This window comes from Cryptomeria japonica, chromosome 5 (assembly GCF_030272615.1).
Source record: "Cryptomeria japonica chromosome 5, Sugi_1.0, whole genome shotgun sequence".
NCBI lineage: Eukaryota > Viridiplantae > Streptophyta > Pinopsida > Cupressales > Cupressaceae > Cryptomeria > Cryptomeria japonica.
The window spans coordinates 77,638,354-77,661,399 of NC_081409.1; the positions used below are offsets into that span (position 1 = coordinate 77,638,354).

Below are 23,046 nucleotides of genomic sequence, written 5' to 3' on the forward strand. Positions count from 1 at the left end.
TGATTTCCATCAAAAGAGGTACGAGGCCATGCTTGTTGTGGTAACTTATGTCATGTCATGTCTGCATGCACTTCCCTACACTCCTAGACTAACGTTTTCCTGCACACACAAGGGTCATGATCATTCTTGTAACCAATTTTCTATATAAAGGCTGTTAAGCCTCATTGTAAAGGGTTCTCTCCCTGCTGGTTTGAGCTATTCTATGCTCTTTCACTTCTGTTGTATTTATCTTGCATTTTTGCAACTGTAAGTTTGGCCATTGGCCCTATAATGAATTGAAATCACCATTCTTGCCTTCCTTCAACTTATGTATGCTGTGTATGTTTCCTTACCTTCATCATAGGTGTATGTTTTGTGGCTCTTCTCTCATATATGTTGTGTTAATTTATTTCTGAGTGTGACTTGTGGGAGAAACCTTCTCCCCTCTTGACATTCAGCTAATTCTAACCTCCATACATGCATTGGGGTCACTCATACAACTGAAGTTTGTGCATCTCCTGGGTATTTCAGTTGATTCTTTGTGTCATTTCGGGTAGGGAGAGAAACAATCTCTTCTTGGTGCATCACCTCCTTTTATTTTAAGCATTTCTCTCTTCCCTTTTCCTCTGCAAGTTGTTAGGATAGGCTTAGGAGTAAGTTTTGAAGTGTTGGTTGGTTCAACACTTGCACCTGGATTGAGAAGGAAGCCGACCTTCTTCGGAGATTCAACCCCTTGCGCGAGGTCCCACACTTCGGGGTTGTTTCCATGTTTCACAAGGTTGCTGAGTTGATAGCTCAGCAAGGGTGCAAGCTTTTGTGATAACAATTCCTTCTTGCAGGTCACACTTCTTGCAGTCTTTGATGAAGTAATCCACCTAGAAGAACGTATGAAGAATCTATGTGAGATTCCAATTTCTGAAGTGGAAAGCATGGCATCCATATTCATTGACTATGCCAGAAAGGAGAAGGAGAAAGGAAACAAAATTCTAGAAGAAAGTTTGTTATGAGTCCACTTGGCATTTCATTTGGAGGATGCTTCCTCGATTTTTGTGTCAGCACATGTTGTCTTCTTATTGGTTGATTCATGATGATGATTATCTTGATAGGGTTTTCATTTGTATTAAACCCTAATTAGGGTTTAGGTGGGAAGATCTTGGCCCTTGATCTTCATTTGATCTCAGCCCTTCATTGTATTTGGGAGTCTTATATAAGCTCCACTCATTTCATTTGAATAGGTTAATAATAATAGCAATGTTAATGATGTTAGTAATAGCAATAGAGTAGAAGAGAGAGTAATAGTGCTAGAATATTGGCAAGAGAAAGACTTGAAGAATTGTTGTTGTTTGGCTATTGGATTAATGAAACATTGAAGTTATGGTGTTTTTGCTCAATCCTCGAAGCTTATTGCATGGTTCTTTTGTCATCTCAAGTCAATCTTTTATGTTAGTTTTAGTGTTTAGATTACATGACGGAATGTTGCATATGATATATTGTGAAGCTCGTTATCCATACCACTAGCTTTCTTGCTGATTGTAAGCGAGCCTTGTGTGGTCAACTAGAACATTTGAAAATGTTAAAGTTCGATTATTGCTCAATCATTGATATGCATTCAATTGATGGTGTCTATGGTTAGTAGTGATTTGAAAATCTTCAAACATCCTTAGAAGATTGCACTAGTTCTAGTGGAGTTGTTTGTGTATGGCAAAGCTATAACTAGTTGTGTTTCACTTGTGTCATTTCTTCATTCACTCATTTTAGAATAGCTTAGAATTCCTCTAAACCCTCATCTTTTGCCCTTTTTGGGGTAATCATTTAGTAGTCTTAAGAGAAAATCCCATTGCATGCCATCTGCCAATTACTTCATGAGATCTTTTCGAACCATAAATGCCCCTTGATGAAACAACAATCACAACGACCAACTAAGCTTATCCACACGTAGTGACCCTACATTCATGAACCTTGGAGTCGTCTTGAATGATCCTTGAGCTAATCTTCAGCATCCGAGAGATTTTGTTCAAGAGAGGATAAGATACTTAAGGTATTTTATTCTGTGTTCGCATGTGGCTAAAAAACACATCAACAAAATTCCCTAGTCCTTTTGAAGGTGTTGAATACGTTTTCTTATGTGAATCAGGTACAACAAAGATTGTCTTCACCTATCCCTAAGACCTTAGCTGACCATCTGACAAAAGATTTTTGAAACCTCTTCATCCCCAATGAGTACCATATCTTAGAAGAGCAACCCTGAGAAAGAGCCAAGGGCTTCCCATTGTAGTTAGCATTCCACCATATTGATTTGTTTGCCACACACAATGGAGGGGTTGTTCCCAGTGCATTTCCATTTATTACCAAGTATCTGACCTTACACCATGCCTTCCAAAGAGCAGTAAAAACAGTTGAGCCAAAGACCCTAACCTCAAACTGACCGAAAAGGATGTTGTGAATATGTATAGAATCCTAATGTCTACCCTTCTTTAGTTTGGATAGAGCCAAATTATTTCTTATCAACACTTTCCATGGTTCATCTCCATCAAGGGCATTAAAGTTCCATTTTGAGGCGAAAGCTTGACCTTGTATGTTTTATGTCCTTAAGATCCAAGCCTCCCTTATTCTTGGACAAAGAATACCAAGCCCAATTCACAAAATGTGTTTTTTTTAACCTTGCCATTGGACCATAAAAATTCTCTTAGAAGTTTTTACAGCTTATCAAACTGGTAGTTAGCAAAAAGCTAGGATGAGGAGAGATACATTGCATGTGAGGCAATGACCTTTTGTACCACCTACATCCTACTTGCAAGGACATAATGTTGAGCATCAACTGCAATGATAAATAGGGCAAGGGCAATGGGGCAGCCCTGTTTGATAGACCTTTGAAGAAGAATAGGTTCAGAGAGTTGACCATTCACATCCCACTTGGGTTGAAGAATCATTGAATAGAATATTTATCCATTTGTAGAAGTTGTATGGGAAGCCAAAAGCTTTCAACAATTCAAGCACAAAAGGCCATTCAATCCTATCAGAAGCTTTTTTAAAATTGAGGAGAATCATGGCCACGTTCTAATTGTCATGCTTATCCCAATTCATTCCTTCCCAACTTGTTATCAAATTTTCTAATACGTATCTCCCTTTTATTAATCCAGTTTGAGTAATTGAGACCACCCTCCCAAGAATATTTGTCAACCTGCGAGAGAATTTTTGCTAAGATCTTATTGGAGACATTTAACAAGGTGATGGGTCTCTAATTTTTCACCAGAGTTTTATCCCATATTTTTGGTATCAATTTTATAATCCCCCTATTCAAGTTTTGCCGCATTGAATTCTTAAGAAAAATAAAATTGAAAACCTTGAGCAGTTTAGACCCTAGCCACTCAATGCTTGCCTCATAAAATTCAGTAGTTAGCCCATTTGCACAGGAGATTTACCATTTGCAAGTGATATAATGGCGGTTTCAATTTTGGAGAATAAAATATCATTATCAATAATTCTAGCATCATCCTTATTGATCTTCTTGGGAATCATTTTAATGCAAAAGTCTCTAGCCTTGAGAGATTTGTCATTTTCTTCAGAGGAGAAGAGATTCAAAAAGAATGAATGAAAGGCTTGTTTCTTGAAAGATGGATCATCAGAGTTAGTACCATTATCTTCAATCGTTTCTATAGCGTCTTTACTCTGTTTATATTTATTCAAATTGAAGAAATATTTTGAGCCTCTGTCTCCTTCCTTAAGCCAATTCATCTTTAGTTCTAATCCTTTGGCCCTGAAACTTATAGTTTTGCAGCTTTTTGAGCAAAGATTTGGTCCTAATTAGCATGGCTTCCACTTGGATGTTAGGACTAGAGACTTGTAATTGCTCCTCAAGGAGAAACAACGTTTAATGTAACGGGTTATCCAATTTATTCCTATCCAATTTTATTTTTTTTCCAATTATTCCAAACAGATTTCTCCATCTAGACTCAAGAGAGTCCCACCTCTAAATAGGATCAAGATCAATTTTCAAGCTTTTGAAGGGAGAAGTTTCAAGTGACAATTTATGCCATGTAGGTAGTCTCGTCTTTCAACAGGGAGCAATTCAATTTAAAAAGGGAAGATCTGGCTTTTGACTGAGCAAAAGATGGAGGGCCAATAATTATGGTGGATTCAATAGGGGAGTGATCTGACATGGAGGTGGGGTAAACTAAGACCAAAGCACCATCAAAATTACAACTAAAGGAGACACTCTTTGTTTCCATAGAATATGTCAATTCTACAAAAAATCCTTTTATCCAATGTCTGATTGTTACCCCAGGTGAACCATATGGATCTAGAAGCTTCTCCTTGATTCTAGAGGATCAACTAAATTCAATGTCCTCTTCATTTTAGCTTAGGAAAAAAGTTCATCCCATTTCCACAGACTCTTTCCCCCACCTTTTGTCATGTTTGTTCTCTACCATATTAAAATCTCTTGTGCAGTCCCAAGGAATTCTAGGTAGATTTCCTGCCATCCAGTTACATAGTTTTGATCCTTTTGTATAGTCATTTGAAGTGTAGAGGGAGAAAATGCCCAAGAATTGAGAGCCTTGGCTTTAGATGATCCATATCAGTCTATTACAAGGGGATGAATACCATTGAGAAATATTGTCAACCCATTTGAGGTGAATTAAAATAGAGTTCCCCCTTTGCCTTTATCATGATCTGTGATGAATTTTTTTGCATTATTCCATATAAACCTAAGGACATTATCGGCTTGGAACCCAACAACTTTAACCTCTTGTGGGCAAAGAAGAACTAGTTAAGATCTGTTTCTGCAGAAAGCTCTAACCACATATTTCCTATCAGAGGATTCTAATCCCCTAACATTCGATCTGCAGATTTTCAAATTCATTGAGGATTTGGAGGGGGGATTCTTTTGATTCTTGCATAGTCTATTAGAACACTTCGGAATCTTTTCTTCGGAATCTTTGTTAGACACTTTTCTCTTTGAGCTAGAGTCAAAGGTCTTAGGTCTATCATTAAGTTTCCACTTTTTAGTATCCTCCTTCACAGATTTGGGCTTCTGAAGGGGGGCAAATGTATCAATATCAAATCATGAAAACAAGGGGTTAAAATGAGACACCACCAATTTGAGATTAAAGCCACTGACAAAATCTCCTTCTACCACTCTTTGGTCGGAGGAGATCAGATTCTGTCTGACTTTATTTGCTCTAGCTTGAATAGTTTCAAGGGCTAACTGTTGTACATTTTTGGGGCCGGAGGGTGGATTTTCCTTTTGTTTTTTGGCTTTAGTTGAGCTTTGCTTGGGAATAGAGGAATCCAAGGCTTTGATTACCTCTATTTCCCCATCCAAGAAGGGGTTTTCCAATGAAGTGCAAGTGTCATCTACCATATCATTACTAGCTTCATTCCCAGGATTGTAAGACAATACATTAGTCTCCACGTTATTCTTTTTTGCTTCATTTGTGTCCTCTTTCAGATCAAGATTGTCCTCCATGTTTGAAGGATTGGCCTCTCTAGGGCTATCATTCGAGTGGTTGAAGACCCTATTAGGGTTGACTTTGGCTATAGCGAAATTGAGATGCCCATTTCTTTTGCATAGAAAACATGAGTTTAGAGACCTAAGAAGTTCAATTTCACATATAATCATTTTGTTTTCAACTTGTACAAAAATTATCTTAGGAATTTCAGCCTCTGGGGTTAGAAAAATCAGAACTCTAGCATTAAGATGGGGGAGAGTCACGCTTGATTCCTCAATTTGCATAACATCACTAATAGGTTTCAAAATACAGGGGATGGATTTCTAGAGTTGTGGGGGAACATTTTTAATTTCCATCCAGTTAGGCAATGACCTGGCTACAACTTCGAAATTTTCCCTGACCAAGGGAGGGCTCAGAACATTGATTGCCTATGGTTCCAAAATTCTTTCTTTAGTACTCTATTTTGCATATTGTGGTTTTTGAAAAACACCACAAAGAAACCTCTCTGAATCATTCTACAGAAAGAAACATGAATACCCATCTTTTTTCCCCAAATTGAAGAAATCCATTCATCAAAGAATTTGTGGGATGGAAGGAAATTAGAGTCTAAATAGACAAAAAATATTGCAAAATTCTTAAGCCTAGATTCCTCTTCTTTTAGGGATTTTTGTGCATCTTCATTAGGTGAGAGAGAGAGGGCCCTAGGTTTCAGAGACAACTTACCATCTTCTCTTGCTCTGCCATCTCCTCTACCAAGGATGCCTCCATCTCCCAATCCATCTGTGGCGGACCCCAAAAATCCATCTCTTCCCATCTCTGTTGAGTCAGCAGTGTGAATTCCTCCATGTTTGGTCAGGAACACAGCACTAGGCGGACAAAGGTCGTTTGGAGAGTTGAGTTTATAATGTCTTGTTGAGACATTTTCACACATCACGCCATTGCAAATGGGGACCCCCTCTTTTTGCTGAATGAACCAAGCCTTTTGCAGTCTGTGTCATCTCCTGGCCCTAAAGAATGAGTTATAAGGTCTTGTTGGTCTGGATTCTAGCCTTTGCAGGTAATGAAATGACTAAGGAATGGATTCTTAAGGAATATACAACCTAGACAGGATCAGTCTTAATATTGTCATCAAGTCAAGAATTAGGGTTTTGATGTATTGAGAAATGCATTGTGCTTATTGCTCTATCCTTCAAATTGTGCATTTTGCTAACTATGAACTTGATTGATACTTGTACTTCACAATGTTTTCTTGTATTTTTAGGACTGATGCGAGAACAAGACTTTGGATGCCGAGAAGAGGACTTCTTTGAGTGGATGATATCATCGTCCAAGGAAAAGATTGCAATGATTGAACAAGGAATTCACTAGCAGAAGAAATGGAATGATGGATATTTGGCTAAGTGTCAAGATAACCCTAAGGTCTGCACGAAGGACTGAAATTGAATAGCCAAAATTTGGATAAGTATGGGAAAATCCTTCATAGAGATGGATTTGTGCTCATGGAAAATTCCTCCACCTCTAAATTGTGCCCAAGGACCTCCATAGGGTCTTATTTGGACTCAAGGAGGCAGTTTGTGGCAGCATCAAGATTCTCTCCCATTGACAACATTCTTTCTCAGCCTCTAATTTGCGCTCTGAAAGTCAGTGCAAGACAGGAAGCATGAATTTCTTCCAAGGCGAAGAGAATTCTTCAAGGGCCTACTAGTGAAATTTGAACGTTTTTTGAGAACTTACTATATTTAGTAAGTTTCACTATGGCCTCATGTGGCCTAATTTTGAGTTTGGACAAACTTACTATTTTTAGCTATGTCTACTTTTAGTAAGTTTCATTGTGTCCACGTTTCCCCTAATTTTGTGTTTGGAAGAACTTACTATTTTTATTAAGTCTATTTTTGGAAGGTGATACAGCCATAACCGGTAAGAACCCTCAAAAGAGTCAACCGACTTATGCAGCAAGAGAGGCACAACGAAAGCAACAAGGAAACATAACAAATTCACATAAACAGATCAGATTACAGCCTTTAGAACTTCCGGCAATCATCCGGCAATTTTCATATTATCATCAAAGAACATCCGGTAGTTAACTGGTTACATGCAGGCTTCAAGCTAGATACAATCCAACCGGGACTCTAAGAATCAACCGGATCACAACATGTGAAACTCAATCCTTATTCTCAGTTCTACTTCCTCTACCCCTACAAATGATTACATAACATTATATTTATACCCACCGGAACATATCCGAATCGGCCTCAAAGGATTACATTCACCAATGTTGGAAAATGAAACGTGTAATTAGGTTGGCAAGACCCAAGATGGATCCATGCCAAGAATCGTGCTGGTGATGAAGGAAAGCCAACCAGTAAGCACAAAAACTGTCCCGGGAACCCAGAAGCAGCCAACCGGAAGCGATAACTGACCGGAGAAGAACCCAAATGAACTAGAAATCTGGAATCAACCATATAAAACTGCCAGGAAACTATAAACAAGATCTGCCACGAAGAACAAGCAACTACCGGTACATACCGGTAAGAATACAAAAAACTGCACAAGGAACTAAACAATAACAAAACTGAAAGGAAATATTTTTGGTTGATGCAAGATTGCTCATCGACCGGGGATGCTCCTGCATCAGACAACCCAGGTAGAAAAAGATGTTCCATGAGAGGCAACTCATGAACATCTAAAAGGATTTGGAATGAAGATCCCATGCTCATTACTAATCCAAACATCTTTATCTGCCAACCTCTGTTTTAGCTCCTCCGGTGCCTCAACCAGCTTCTCTAACCTCCAATCCTCTTTGTTTCTCTTTCCTTTCTTTTGATCAACACATTGTCTCTTTTTCTGCAACTTTGATTTGGTTCTGCCACAAGACTTCATCCGGTTTGTCACCATCAGCTCTCTGTCGACTAGTTCCCTCTGTCCATCAAACTCATCTGTTAGATCCTTCTGCAAGCTCATGTCACCCTCTGGTATAACCTCTGCCACTAGTTCTTTCAAACCTTTCGGTATAACCTCTGCCACCGGTTCTGTCAAACCTTCCGGTATAACCTCTGCCAGTTTCCTGCAACTCTTCTCAGGACTTAGATTCTTCACCTCCTTCTCTTTCTCCTTCAAAGAAATCAATGTGAACTTCTGCCCATCCTTTTCAATAGTAACTAGGTTTCTTCTACAGTCATAAATAGCTCCTCTATCATACTGCCAAGGTTTCCCCAACAAGACATGACAAACACTCATTGACACAACATCACATAAAACTTCATCTCTGAAAGGCCCAATATTGAAACTCACCAAACACTGCTCCTTTATCTCTATCTTTTGATCATCTTGTAACCAACTTACCTCATAAGGACAAGGATGCTCAAGCCTCTTCAATCCAAGCTTCTCAACCATCTCCTTAGATACTAAATTATCAGTACTTCCACTATCTACAATGATCTTTCAATACTTCCACCTGATTTACATACCGTCCGGAAAAGACTCTTCCTCTGAGTAGATCCGGTATCCTTTCTTCTGAACATAAGGGATTCTCCTTGCTCCGGTGCACAGTCAGATCCGGTACCATCCGGTTCTTCCTTTGCCACACAACTTCTTGCCATTCCTTGCTTACATTCATAGGATCTATGTCCGGTTTCTCCACACTTGAAACATTTGCCAAGAAATTCTCTATCGGTACTGCTGCTACCCTTCCTTGGTGTCTTCTGTTCCGGTTCTTTACTCCACTTAGGTTTTGACTCCTCTTCTTCAACCGGTTTCTTCATACTATCATTCATCTTGAATTTCTCCTTTCCCTTATTCGGTTGTCTTCTTCTCACCTTCTCCTCAACCTTCAAAGCATACTGGTAAGCTTCTTCAACTATTAAAACCTTCAACATACTCATCTCATCTTGAATGTTAAAAGCAAGTCCATTGATGTACCTCGCCACCTTTCCCCTGTCCATCTCTCTATGTCCAGATCTGATTACCACCTTGTAGAATTCCTCAGTATATTCCTTCACAGTCATGTTTCTCTGTTTCAGGTTCTGCAATTTCTTGAACAACTCCAGTTCATAGTTTCCCAGTATGAACTTGGCCTTCAACCTTGCAACCTTCTGTCTCCACCGGGTGATCTTCAATTCACCATTCTCCACTCTGTCTTTCTGCAACTCTTTCCACCATAAGGCAGCATGCCCTTTCAACTTGGTCTGTGCCAACCGGACTCTCTGCGGGTATTTGGCATCCTCAAACTCAAAGTAGTCCTCCAACTCTCCGATCCAATCGATCAGATCCTCCGGGTTCAGCATTCCGAAAAAGTTAGAAACCTCAACTTTATGTACTTTACTTGCTTGCGCCACTGCTCTTAGGAATCTTTCCTCTCTCATCTTCCGGTCCTTCAGCTTCCTCAAGCTCTTCACCGACTTCCTCATACTCATCCTCAGAGTCAGGGTTTCTTCGCAAACCAGCCAAAGCATTCCGGATTTCATTCCTCACTTCATTCTTGAAGTCTTCCATCATCTGTTCTACCCTCTGGAGGTTTGTTCTCCTCAGCGGTATCTCTCCTTCCACTCTGGCAAACTGCCTCAACTCGGCGATCTGACTACTGGTTTCAATTGCCTCCCCTCGGCGATCTATTGAACACACATGCAGCCTGCCTCCAATCGACGATCTGTCCACCTCAAGGAATGCCTCAATGTTCGCAAACGATTCTTCCACCAGTCGGTCCATAACTAGCTCTGATACCAATTGATGCAACCATAACCAGTAAGAACCCTCAAAAGAGTCAACCGGCTTATGCAACAAGAGAGACACAACGAAAGCAATAAGGAAACATAACAAATTAACATAAACAGATCAGATTACAGCCTTAGAACTTCCGACAATCATCTGACAATCTTCATATTATCATCAAAGAACATCAGGTAGTTAACCGGTTACATGTAGGCATCAAGCCAGATACAATCCAACCGAGACTCTAAGATTCAACCGGATCACAACATGCGAATCTCAATCCTTATTCTCAGTTCTACTTCCTCTGCCCCTACAAATGATTACATAACATCATATTTATACCCACAGGAACATATCTGGGTCGGCCTCAAAGGATTACGTTCACCAATGTAGGAAAATGAAACATGTAATTAGGTTGGCCCTAAGATTTAAGAAATCTTTTCGGAAAATAACAACCAAGTGACGCAATTCAGCAAGAAGGTCGGCCACACGCCAAAGAACATTGGACAAGACCCAAGATGGATCCACACACCAAGAATCGCGCTGGTGATGAAGGAAAACCAACCGGTAAGCACAAGAATTGTCCCAGGAACCCAGAAGCAGCCAACTGGAAGCGATAACTGATCGGAGAAGAACCCAAATGAACTAGAAATCTGGAATCAACCATATGAAACTGCCAAGAACTGTAAACAAGATTTGCCACTAAGAACAAGCAACTATTGGTACATGCCGGTAAGAATACAGAAGAATACAGAAAACTGCATAAGGAACTAAACAATAACAAAACTGAAAGGAATTATTTTTGGTTGATGCAAGATTGTTCATCGACCGGGGATGCTCTTGCATCAGAAGGTCTATCCTTGGCAATGGGCGAAGCACCTACTGTAGAAAGATCCTGAGCATCTAGTTATAAATTCAGAAAGGCAAATGAGCAAGCAGGTGATCAAATTTTGACTAAGTTTGGAAATCCTCCTCAAAAAGATTGAGCATGACAAAATCTATTCTTGGGCGCAAATCCCAAGAAGAGGAATTTTCCAAAAATCCAAAAATCCTTCTCTGCCACTCCAATGCACCAAGAAGACCTCCTTGGGTGCAAATTCCAAGGAGAGGAGGAATTTTCCAAAAATCCTTCTTTGCCACTCCAATGTGCCAGGAAGACCTCCTTGGGTGCAAATTCCAAGGAGAGGAGGAATTTTCCGAAAATCCAAAAATCCTTCTCTGCCACTCCAATGCACTAGGAAGACCTCCTTGGGCACAAATTCTAAGGAGGAATTTTCCAAAAATCCTTCTTTGCCACTCCAATGTGCTAGGAAGACCTCCTTGGGTGCAAATTCCAAGGAGAGGAGGAATTTTCCAAAAATCCAAAAATCCTTCTCTACCACTTCAATGCGCTAGGAAGACCTCCTTGGGCGCAAATCACATGAAGTGGAGGAATTTTCCAAAATTCTTTGTCTGCCACTCCAATGCACTAGAAGACCTCCTTGGGTGCAAATTCCAAGTAGAGGAGGAATTTTCCAAAAATCCAAAAATCCTTCTCTGGGTCCAGAATGCGCCCAAGCATGCTAGGAGTCTTGGAAAGTATGAAAAATGGCTAAGTATTTCCTCCTTTGGACTCCAAAGGCACCCAAATCTTGGAAATGGCAAAAATTTGACTATGGGAAAATTCCTTCTTCCCCCTCCAAGTGTGCCCAAGCATTCATGAAGTTATGGAAATTGAAAATTTGGCCGTGTTTGAAAATTCTTCCTCCAGGCCTATTATGCGCTTAAGAATTCCTTGAGGCATGGAAACTCAAAAATTTGATTAAGTATGGAGAAATTCCTTCTCCAAGCTCCAAATGCGCCCATCTCCAAAATGTCAGAAAATGATAAAACACCAAGGATTCGTGTATCCAATCCAAAGGCAACATCAGGATGTCAAGATGCATGGAGGTCAAAGATGAGCAAATCAAGTTTATGACATTCAAGTTCAAGAAGAAATCTAGTCTTAGGAAGTTCATGAAGGAAGAATTCCAATTCCAAACGCCGAGGAGGATATTCAAATTCCAAACATTAAGGCTTCAAGGCAATCTAGGTCATTCCAACCCGATCCATTGATATCATTGTCCTTAGGATTAGAATTAGGTTTCTCTAATCCTTGATGTTACAAGTGCGGTTGTCGTTGCACCAAAAGATCGACTTGTTAATGCCCGATACAACCACTAGACTTATAGAAGTCCACAGGAGTTGGTTAAGCCATGTCACAAACCTGAGCGCTGCACTGCACATCACAAGGAGACCAAGGGTGCACACCTTGCAACAATCCCCCCCCCCCCCCCCCCAACGCAAGCAAGGGGTTTGAACTTTGTGATCAATCTCTGATACCACTTGTTAACTTGTTACAAGTGCGGTTGCCGTTGCACCAAAAGATCGACCTGTTAATGCCCAATACAATCACTAGACTTATACAATCCATAGGAGGTGGTTAAGCCATGTCAAAAACCCGAGTGCTGCGCTGGACAACACAAGGAGACCAAGGGTGCACACTTTGCAACACTTTCCCCTTTTAATTTCAGTTCATCCAGTTCAGTTCATTCGAAGAAAAAGCATCACAGAATCACTATATCCAATGATGAAGTTCCAGCCACAACAAAGAAGTGACAGAATTATCCAAACCTAAGTCCCTTTGTGTTACCAACATCTCACAACGACCATTGAGCTTATCAACATGTCAGAACCTGATAGAGAAGAAACTTGGAGTCACCTATATGATCTTTCACAATCTTAGCATACACGGGATTTTGCTCAAGAGAGGATAAGATACCTTGGTATTTTATTCTGTGTTGGTGTGGTCATAAAACACCCATCAACACATCTTTGTAGGATGACTTGACACAATTATGAGGATTTGGCTCCTTTTCATTAGTTTGCATCTGTGGGTGGTCATTAATTTCATTAATTGCAATACCTTGTTGTGTCTTATCGACTTTTCTCCAATTAGCTAGAAGGCCTAGGAGAGGCAATTGGCTATGGGGAGTACATGAAGACTACATGCTTGCTAAATGCAAAAACAAAGCAATATAAAAACACGGGCTCAAAAGGAATAGGGATGCGAGCCAAAAGCTTGGAGAGGCATATTAAAAATGAAATTTTACATTATCAAAAGAAGCTGAACAATTCATTCAACATTAACATTAACAATTAAACTAAAGAACTGAATCATCCAAGCAACAAAAAAGAACAAAAACTAAACAGGAGGAAATCACGAGGTCGACGAGATCCGAGTGTGGTGAACAACACCAATTTGAGCTCTTTGCAGTGAAAGCAAAGCTCTAGGAAGCAACAATGGCAGGAGACCATTCAACTTCCTCAGAGCTCTACACTCACCTATTTTTTCGTAATAGTTTGGTGACTTGATTTTAATACATGCATACCATATAATAGCAGAGTTAAATGGTGCATGGGAAATGGTAGAAGAAATTTGGAAAATGGATTTGAAACCCTGAACTAACAACATTCATTACAATTGTCAGTAGTCTTTGTTAGCTTGGCAATTTTTCTTGTCCACATGCACTGATGAATAACATGGCAGATGAAGGTTGAGCTCCTTATATGGCTATCTATGAATGTTTGATTAATGGTCATTGCAAGGCTGGTGAAATGAATAAGGATTTGAGTTTTTTCAAAAAATGTAGATGGTTGGTTTGGTATCATACAGATATGGAGATTTATGTAATGCTTATTGACTCTTTTTGCCTGGAAAATAAACTCACATTGCTTTTTCAAAGTTGACGAGACAAGAGCAAAGGACTTGATTCAAAATGTCGTTACTTATAAAATATTTTTTATGCTGCCTCTGCAATAAAGCTGCATTAATAAAAAAGCTTATTTGGTGATGGATCAAATGAAGAAAAAATACTTTGGTTCAGATTTTACAACTGGTTGGCTAGTTGGCAATAGGCTTTTTGAGTCAATGGTTATGCTTTTATGATCTTCTAAGTTCTAATTAAGTACAGTTCTTATACCTGGTTATTGTTAGACATATACATAATTCATGAATATGGATTCACTTATTTTACCAAATAGATTTTAAGTTGACATGTTATAGAGCGGTCACATCAATTTGGAGTCTTTTATAGTTGACACATTATATGTAGATTCTTACTTCTGTTTGTTTTAATACTTTCTACTTTCATAAATGCTTCTCATATATGATAGTTAAGAATGGAGCCTATTTAAATCCTTAATGAGTATTTTCTAAATTGACTGCTGCTCTTGGTAAAGCGTCCCAAAGGCACACAATCCCAGGATCATGAAAATTTAACTAAAAGTCTCACTTACATCATTTTGCATTATTGATATAATGCAATGATGTGCACTACAGTGCAGCTATACTTCTAGATAACTTCTACCATTACTGTTGTTTGATGTTGATCAACATGCAACATGGGGCATGATTTTTTGCAAGTGATTTGTAATTTCATCTAAAAACTTATTACAAACCAAATGTAGATCTTGAAACAATGCTTGCTGTTTCTGCTTTAATTAACTTCAAATGGAATTGATTTGAAGTATTGTTTAGAGTAGTAGATTGTGAATGGTTGATTAAACAATAACAAAATAGTAAATAAGTAATAGGGAATAAGCAAACCATGCAAGGGATTTTACTTTGGGAACCTCAATGTTGGGAAAACCAGTTGGTAGTGTGAATTAATCACAACCTCCTTCAATTATGGGGCTTTTATAAGTCAGTGGAGCATGAAATCTGTGCTGTAATGCTAATTATTCTCTCATCTCTTTTCTACCTCCTTTTCTTCCTTTTGCTTCTTATTTGTGGTCTAAGGCAAGCTCAATGGAGTATTCAATCAGTATCATACTGCTGATTATTTCTCTCAATTCTCTACTTGCTAAATCTCTTACTTATCCATCCCACTGCACTCGATTGCTTAACCTTTAACATTTGCCTTATATAAGTGTTAAGAGGTATCCACTTGTACACCAAAGGAGTCTGGGTTGTGTAGATGTTTGAAGAGACGATGTTTTGCAGTAATTACTGATTTGGATTGTTGCATTCAGGCAGGTCACTGTTGACATTTGCACAATTGCAAGTGACAATTGAGTGATTGCCATGGACAATTGTTCATCATCCGCATTGTGCAGGACCACTGATGACAATAATGCATTTGCATGTTTGCAGAGTAGGACCTTCCTTGGCAGCCCCGTCACTGTATTGACATTTCCCCTGTTTCAGTTAGAAAATGATGATTCAAGTATGACTATTTTTCTGATCCCATACAGATCGACTGAAACAAAAAAGTGAACAAGCAAAATTTAACTCTTTTCCACTTATCTCCTGTTCAACTACAAGCACTTTGAGAAAAGGGTACTTAAACGTCAATGCCACAAATAGATTTAAGCATTATACCACTATCCATTCTCTAAGTTGGGTTCCAAACATGTCAACTAATTAATTGAAATTCCCCATTGAGTTCATAATTTCAATAATGAATGTTTTAGGGCACTTAGGATCAAATTTGGCAGGTAGGAGGACATAGTTCTAAAGTTGATGAGACAAGCTGTACAATTGAAAAGAGTTTGTGACCTTATTTAAGAGGCAATTTCGTTTATAGGGAAGAATGCCAAGAATCCCTATATGTTTGGGCATTCACAAGATTTAAAATTAGAACTAAGAATTTGATCCCATTTGCAATCTAATACAACCCTAACACTGCAGAAATGGAATTACTTAAAGCAAACCACCTGGAACAGATATCTGTTTCTTTCTTCACACCACTTAAATGTGCATGACAAAACCAAAATATTTACGGTGAAAAGACCAATTAAGGCTATCAGCCCTCAACAGACATCACAGATAACATGGCCAGAGTTGGTCTATGATTTGTATCTTCATCATAAGGCTTCATGGTTTGTAACAAATGTGAAAAGAGCTTTTGAAATATTTTTTCATGTCTATTTTATTGGCTCCTAGTTTACTGAAACAGATATAGTCATAATATTTTACAGCCATTACAAAACAAATCCCATTCATGCTACAGTTGGAAATCATCAAAATGTCCCTGTAACATAACATCAGATAACAATGGCAGATTCTTATTAATCTTGGAATCATGGGAAAATGAACTCTATATGATTCAATTACCCACGTCAGAAATACTGACTATTTCGAATGATGTGCAGAGCGAGTTAAGATTTTAGCCATTGATAAACTAATTTGCAGGCCTTAAATTAAATCATTCTGTATAATATCAACTTGTCAAAATGTGAAAAAAAAGTTGAATTCCAACAATTTACATAGTAGTTTAATTTGTTCATTTGTTATACCAATCCAGACCCCAATGTACATATACACTATATACGATGAATATAACATGAAACCTACAAAATGAATTAATCCAAGAAACATACATTGGCCAAAATTGAATTCCAGAGCCTCAAATGAGGTCAATTTGTAGAAAATCAGATTTGGAATGCCTATCAATTACCCAAAAGCCAAAAGAAGATTGGGATCAATATGTGCATCCTCTATTTTCTCAAAAATAAATCTTTAAAAGAATGTAAATTGAAAATCTATATACACAACGAATATATTGAAGTCAACGTGCAATTCCTGTGACACATTTCTACGGAATTATATCTAGTGTTCTGAAGTATTGCATAAAAACCAGAATTTATTCTTTTCTCAGGGCAAAACTCAAAATTTTAGGTAGAAATCTTGTATAGGGTAAAGTTGGAAGGTAGTTTTTCTAATTACAAGGCCAATATGAGGTCCTTATGAGAAACAGATGCCTGTGTATGTGAATTTTAGTAATAAAAGAAATAGAATTGAAATCTCATGGTGATTGGTGAATATGTCAATACTTTATAATATGTGATTTCAAATTGTTAGTGTGTGGGAGAAGGTTATGCAAAACAAGTGGCTAAACAAGTTTAATGATAATCACATCTTCATATGATGAACAGTTTAGATTAGCAATGTAATGGTCTTATAAGATTTTGTGTGATATATCTGAACTAAATTATTTTAAGTCGTGTATATTTTGTTCTATTGTTCAAATTGTTGTAATTAATCTTGGCAAATTGATGCTTTGGCACTTTGTCATGCCCCCTTCTTGACACTGAAGACCTTTAGCTTATTTTTGTAATTTTTTCTGTAGGTTAATGGAATGATAGAAAAAAGGAAAATTTATTAAACAATTGAAGTTGTCAAAAAGTAAAAATTATTAAAGAATATTTGTTAAATAAATTATTACTATTTTATTTTTTTATAAAAATTATAAATAAAAGGAATGATTTCGAAAAAGTTGGTCTTGCTTTTTGGAAACAATCTCATTTTTCAAGAATGGCGTGTTCTTGTTTTCTTCTCAAGGACAAAAACTCTTCAAAAACCAAGTTTTTGAGTACAATTCCAAACAACCATTTTTTAAGTTTTCTTGTTTTCAGTGTGATGTGAGATTTTTATTATTTGTTTTTGATGTGATGTTTCTTGGGAATAATGAAATATTATATGAAGATTTGATTTGAAATCAGTATCGTGTTTGCTGAGTAATGCTTTGCAGGCCGTACCTCTTTTTTGAAAATATTATTGCTGCTATGTTAGTTTCCAGATCGTATTGTATTTGTGGAATTTTGAAACGATGAGTTGCCTTAGGTTTAAGGCTTAGCACTGGATGAACTACCTAAAAATGCAGTTTTGTTCTATTTACCAGACTGTACAAGTTGAATGGAAGGCATTTATGGTAGTCGCTCCCATTGAAAATCAAATTTATCCAGTGTTTTGTACCCTTCTGATATAAATTCATTGAGGAAGTTTGTTATAGTTGCTATGATCAATAATCTTTGTTTGGCATACATCTTATCCAGATAGGTTGTACTATTATTTCTGGGCATGATCCTCCATAGTTTGGGCGTTGGGTATTATTTCATTAATCAAATTTGTTGATGGAAATCACTTCTTATCTGCTTGTATGCAGAAACTTTTGGGTTGTTTGAGCTTAAGTAATACAACCATCCTACCAAATACTCTTACCTGCACTTTTCTAGGAATCTAATCTAATCACAAATTATGTTAATGTTTTATAATCGCACAGCCTTGATGAGGTTGCGTCTTATGCTGGAGATTGATCTCTTCCTTTCACATTGATTGCAGCTTCTAGTTGAAAGTATTCTGGGTTGTGTTAATCTCTTTGGGACTGTATAAGTCTCTTGATCGATAGTTTTTGAATTGTAGCAAACTATTATGATATTTTATGCCCGGTCTACACCTCACACAGGCTTTACGCTTTAGGTGCATTAATTCATAATCGATACTGGAGTATTTGGAAGCCATATCATTTCTTTTAAGAGGGGATCGAATCCTTTCCTTCAGTGATTTTAAGATCAACCATTATTCAGACACTTTCCTTTTTCCTTCATGGGTTCCCATGACAACATTATTAAAGTATTTGCAATGCTTTCTCTAGTCCATTTGGGTTTCAAAATATCCTGCAAGGTATTAGTTTGCTTTCAGTTTTCTAAGCATTGACTAATGCTCTTGGATTTATTGAGCAATCATTTGAAGTTCATTATTTTTTCAAGAGATCAAAATATTGTAATAGTGGATCACTGTTGAAACCTAGTTAATCATTTTAATGATCTTGGTTAGTTTATCAGCTAGATCCCTTCTTATTTTCAATACATTTCGTCTTGGATTACTTTACTTAAGACAGTTGGCTTGAATTTGGTCATAATTTAGCACTTTGGAGGAACAACCAAGACAAGCATTTTGGCTAACACAAGTCCAAGATAAGTGAAGCTTAAGGAGTTTGTAGTAACCCTGACAATTTTTTTTTTTCAATAAGATTACAATGCAAACACAATAACCCGTTAAAGTAAGAGAAATAAGCAAAAACAATTGAAAGAGAACCCTTCCACCTTTTGTTCACCAAGAGCCCAATCTGGGAGGGTGAGAGCATACGGTGTTCTAGGGATTGTTAGCATCATAAACTGAACTGAAATTACAATGCACGGGTGGCAAGCCAGCCCCTTTTGCTTACCCAACAAGGTAGAAACTAAACTTCTTGGCGGTGAACCAGCCAATGAAACAACAAGGAATTTCAACACAATCACTATCTCTACCAGTGAGAGGACAATACATAAAAACTATCTCTCCCGCGTATTTCAACGAGAGGACAATACATAAAAACTATCACTCTACAACATATTTCAACGAGAGGACAATATCACTCAACCACTTACTCAGTGGGGAGGACAAAAATTACAAAAAACTAAATTACAAAAAAAAAAGGCGGCTAAGCCAGCTTCTTCCACTTTGCAGTGGGCAAGCAACACTCTATAAATGGTTAGTAATACTACTACTTAACCTTATAATATATAATAAGAAGATTATAAATGTTGTCCAATACATATTACAATAATAAACAACTATCAATATAACTTCTAGTAAGCCAATATTGTTGAACCAAATCTGAAAGTCAATAATGCACAACTCCAGCTTCAACGAACAACACCAAATTGATCATAACACACTCAAAACTAAATGGAATCACGCCAAATCAAATGCAAATGATAGATAGAATCTGAACGATGGCACAATGATCACAAAATCTGCACTCCAGACACTTCAATACAACAACATGCATCCCAATGCAACAGGGAGGGGGTGCCACAATAGCAAAATTCGACCAGCAAGATAAAATTCATTTCAACACATTACCTCCTGCCCTTTGGAGGAATTCATTGCCCGAGATATAGCCATTGCATCAATACCCACAAAAAGTTATTCAATCAATAGGGAGCAATGAGCAAAAAATTGTTTTAGCCTGGACGCTAAACAACAACCCGATCACACCAAAAAGACTCAAACTAACAACAAACCAACAAAACCACACTCCAAAACACACACTAACAATATTGTGAATCCATAAAAACTACTAGTTACTGTCTCTCAAGTACAAAACTGCTACTTAGCAAGGCAGGCACACTTCGAAGCTCAGATTTTAGTCGTCAAATCGACAACATAACGGTATGTTTTCTCCAAGATAACTAAATGAAAGGCTAAGCACCTCTATTTATAGATTTTTCCCCTGAAATTCAAATGCAAATGGCGTCCAAACTCGTTTGAAACTCACTTCATTTCATATTCATGTCACCTCAAGACATGGCGCCCACTTTACCCAGTCTTCCTAGGCAAAAGTTCAAACTTTTCCTAGGTGAACACTTGCAACATAAAAAAAAATAATGCAACATGAAGTGTTATATTATTATCAACGCCATCGAACTTAGGATATAAGAATATTAACAATAGATATATATCTTTTTCCCTAAGTCACCCACAATAAAATTAATCAGTAATAAAATAATCAAATATTAAACCTTAGGATAAGAAAATAATATTTAATTAAATATCTTATAACTCCAATACAGATTATCATCAAAATCAAGGATGAAACTGAGTAATGAGAACCACTGAACTGAACTAGATCAGAGCCCTGCCCAAGTTTGCCAAAAATAGCAATGCTCAAACTGCCACTTACTAAAAATAGTAAGTCATGAGGGTAAGTGCACCAAGATGGTGAACAAAAAGTGGGGTATAAGTGGCCACTTTTTTTCTTCTGAAAACAGGTAAACCTGAACTTCAAAGAGATATTTGAAGGTCATGCACTCAAAACTAAGAGTTGAGAAAATAATAAGAATTGTAGTACTTTGAATTTAGTTAAACTACTAATTTTTTTTTATAAATTGAATAAAATTAAGAGGGTCAAACCTCTCACGCACGAAAAACTATTTCTAATTTTTTCAAAAAAATATAACATAGTTGTTTTCATGCGCTGCACAAAATATATAGTTAGATTTATTATTTTGCAAAACCTTTTGGTAGGATGATAGGTAAGAGTGAGATCCAGAAGTTGTGTATTTTTTTGTAATTTTCCGTTGAGTATTTTTTTTTATGATTTTTTGAAGTGACTGCATCCTGAAAATTTGGCACCTGTTCTGCGCTGGGCATCACTTGCATCAAAATAATCGAAAATCCAAACTTGTTTTTTTTGTAAGTGTATAGAATCTAGTGTAGAACAATAATATGCAATTTATTTTTAATTTGGTCAAGTATATGAAAAGTTATTAAAAAAATGGTAGGCATATCTCTGTGAGGACTGTCAAGGCGTTGGTAAAGAAAATTAAAATTTACTATGCTAATGTTGCCCAAAAATAGAAAAATTTATATGGTTAGAAAATTGAGAAGACGTGTGAGATTATGGTGGTAATTTTAGAGATACCCACTTGATCATTTGTAAACCTGATGACGACGAAGTCAAAAAATCACGTTGGAAGATGAAAAAATGTGTAAAGGGACAAAAATGGGGGGAAAATGGGCTTGCAAGCCTTAGAGTCGTTTTCCAACCCTCTTACCAAGCCAAAACCCGCATGGGTTTTGAAAAACAAAAAGTATTATTCACAGTTCTACATAACTCGTACAGGTTATGTAGAACTAAAACCATTATTTTGTGTTTCACAAAACCCGTACGGGTTATGAAGACATAATAATGTATGCTTGCAAACTTAGCATTTACTACACATATGTATAGACATACATATATAATATGTGTTTATATATATATATGTTTGTATACATGCACGTCTCTCTTCTTTTCCTCTCTCTCTCGTCTTCCTTCCCCCATCATCATCTTTGTCTATTTTGAGCCCTAATTATCCTCCTTGAGTTCTATCTCATCTCTCTCCCTCACACTTCTCTCTCTGTTGAGTCTCTCACCCTTTTCTCCTTTTCGTTCTCTCTCTACCTCATGTCTCTCTCTCTCTCTCTCTCTCTCTCTCTCTCTCTCTCTCTCCCTCCTTTTCCTAATCTCCCTCTCTCTCTCCCTCTCCATCCATCCCCTTCTCCTTATCCTATTCTCTCTCCCTCTCTCTCACTCCCTCTCCCTCTCTCTCCCTTCTCTTAACCCTATCCTCTCCCTCTCTCCCTTCTCTTTCTTTCCCAATCTCCCTCTCCCTCTCCCCCTCTCCTTTTCCCAATCTCCCTCTCTCTCGCTCTCCCTCTCCCCCTCTCCTTTTACCAATCTCCCTCTCTCTCGCTCTCCCTCTCCCCCTCTCCTTTTCCTAATCTCCCTCTCTCTCCCTCTCCATCCACCTCTCTCTCTCTCTCTCTCTCTCTCTCTCTCTCTCTCTCTCTCTCTCTCCCCACTTCCTATTTGGTTCCTAGTTATGCAAAACTAACGCCAAAACTTCTAGTTCTGCATAACCCATACAGGTTATTAGAAATTTTGAACGTTCACATTAGGTTTCCATAACCTGTATGGGTTATGGGAAAATATTAATATACAAAGTTCGTGAATTTGACCACAAGGCATTACTTGAGACACTAAGGGTTAGAGCTGATCCAAAAGGTTCACTTGATTGATTTTGGGCCATATAGAAGAATAATTCTACAATATGGTAGAATAATTTTGATAATTTTGTATATATCTTTTGCAAAACGTTGTAACTTCGCTTTTTTGGATGTGCTCTACATGCATATGAACTGTGATATGCATATGAGCTGTAATGTGCATATGTAGATGCCAAATTTTGTATATAAAAACATTAATAAGTTGTAATGTGCATATCTATTAGGATAACTGGTGAACAGCTGAGAGGGGGGGTGAATCAGTTGTTAACAGTTTATAACATTTAATCCACAATCCAACCTTAAACCGGAGCACATAAACATTCAAATACCGGTAAAGCAGAAATAGATGCCGGTAGACATCGATATCGGTAAACAATGTAAGTCAACAATTAAACAGATAATCAATGCAAAGCAACCATACCACATAACACCATAATTTGTATGTGGAAAACCTAGAAAGGGAAAAACCACGGTGGGAAGCCTACCCACAGTCAGATGATACTTATGCAGAAA

General features: G+C 37.7%; 1 long non-coding RNA gene across 5 annotated transcripts in view; it reads left to right on the forward strand.

Annotated features, from left to right (window-relative positions):
- LOC131032752 (uncharacterized) overlaps positions 1 to 23,046 on the forward strand; it is a 46,597-nt gene that overhangs the window by 11,242 nt on the left and 12,309 nt on the right. Inside the window, exon 3 of one of the 5 annotated variants that reach the window (XR_009372530.1) lies at positions 18,221 to 18,557. The exons of 2 other annotated variants lie outside the window; for them this stretch is intronic. This is a non-coding gene — a long non-coding RNA (uncharacterized LOC131032752). Of the gene's footprint in view, positions 1 to 13,704; positions 13,977 to 18,220; positions 18,558 to 23,046 lie in introns of those variants that run through there. 2 more of the 5 variants (XR_009372531.1, XR_009372528.1) reach the window with 2 other exon arrangements.